We start from the raw sequence: 1,808 nt of genomic DNA on the forward strand, positions 1-1,808 counted from the left end.
GTAACAGCCGTCATATCAGTGTGCATTTAAAAAAAGACGTATCAAAATTGGTGAATTTTTATGTAGCCATTTTAATATTGAAGGTGGAAGAAAGAAAGCAACATTTTCGGTATATTATGCTTTATTATTTCAAGAAAGGTAAAAACGCAACTGAAACGCAAAAAAAAAAGATTTGTGCAGTGTATGGAGAAGGTGCTGTGACTGATCGAACGTGTCAAAAGTGGTTTGCGAAGTTTCATGCTGGAGATTTCTCTCTGAACGATGCACCACGGTCAGGTAGACCAGTTGAAGTTGATAGCGATCAAATCGAGACATTAACTGAGAAAAATCAACGTTATACCATGCGGGAGGTAGCCGGCATACTCAACATATCCAAATCAAGCGTGGAAAATCACTTGCACCAGCTTAGTTATGTTCATCGCTTTGATGTTTGTGTTCCTCATAAGTTAAGCGAAAAAAACCTTCTTGACCGTATTTCCACATGTGATGCTCCACTTAAATGTAATGAAAACGTTCCATTTTTATTATATTTATTTTTTGAAAACATTCAATTTTTAAAACAAATTGTGACAGGCAATGAAAAGTAGATACTGTATAATAATGTGGAACGGAAGAGATCGTGGGGCAGGTGAAATGAACCACCACCAGCCACACCAAAGGCCGGTCTTTATCCAAAGAAGGTGAAATTGTGTATACAGTGGGATTGGAAGGGAGTCCTCTCTTATGAGCTCCTTCTGGAAAACCAAACAATTAATTCCAACAAGTACTGCTCCCAATTAGACCAACTGAAAGCAGCACTCGACGAGAAGCATCCAGAATTAGTCAATAGAAAACACGTAATCTTCCATCAGGATAACGCAAGACCGCATGTTTGATGACCAGGCAAAAACTCTTACAGCTTAGCTGGGAAGTTCTGATTTACCGCTGTATTCACCGGACATTGCACCTTTGGATTTCCATTTATTTAGGTCTTTACAAAATTCTCTTAATGGAAAAAATTTCAATTCCCTGGAAGACTATAAAAGGCACCTGGCACAGTTCTTTGCTCGAAAAGATAAAAAGTTTTGGGAAGATGGAATTATGAAGTTGCCTGAAAAATGGCAGAAGGTAGTGGAACAAAAGGGTGAATACATTGTTCAATAAAGTTCTTGGTGAAAATGAAAGATGTGTCTTTTATTTTTACTTAAAAACCGAAGGTACTTTTTGGCCAACCCAATAATAAAAGGATTAAATATAAGTGTAGAGGAAAGAGAGAAATCAGGAATGATTTCTAGCTTTTGGACTTAAATACTGAATGAATAATAGTATTGTTTATTGAGATGGGGAGTTTGGAAATAAAAGAAATTTTAATAGAAAATCAGTAGTTTTGTTTGGACTATGTTGATTCTGTGACATCAAAAAAGAATTTCAAGTAAGCAAGTGTACAAATGAATTTGAGATGCATGAGAGAAGCCCAGGCTACACTTCACATTGCAGAGTCTTAGATTACTTAGAAAGAAGTATAACATATAAAAGAATGGTAAGGACAGGATTCTGGGCAAGCCAGTATATAATAGTAGAGGACAATTTTCCAGCATATGAGTTGAGAGGAGCAACCAATAAATTATAAAGAAAACGAGGAGGGTATGGTGTCTGGGACTCCAGCAGATCAAAGTGGCACTTTCCAAGGAATGTCTATAATTAATACTACCAAAAGCAACTGAGATGAGGACAAAGAATAGACCATTGGCTTTGTCAAATATTAATGATTTTGTTAAAGTTTGTTTGAGTAGAATTGTGAGGACAAAGGCCCAACTGTAGTGATTAGA

The sequence above is a fragment of the Tursiops truncatus genome, chromosome 2 (genome assembly GCF_011762595.2).
Source record: "Tursiops truncatus isolate mTurTru1 chromosome 2, mTurTru1.mat.Y, whole genome shotgun sequence".
In the NCBI taxonomy this organism is placed as follows: domain Eukaryota; kingdom Metazoa; phylum Chordata; class Mammalia; order Artiodactyla; family Delphinidae; genus Tursiops; species Tursiops truncatus.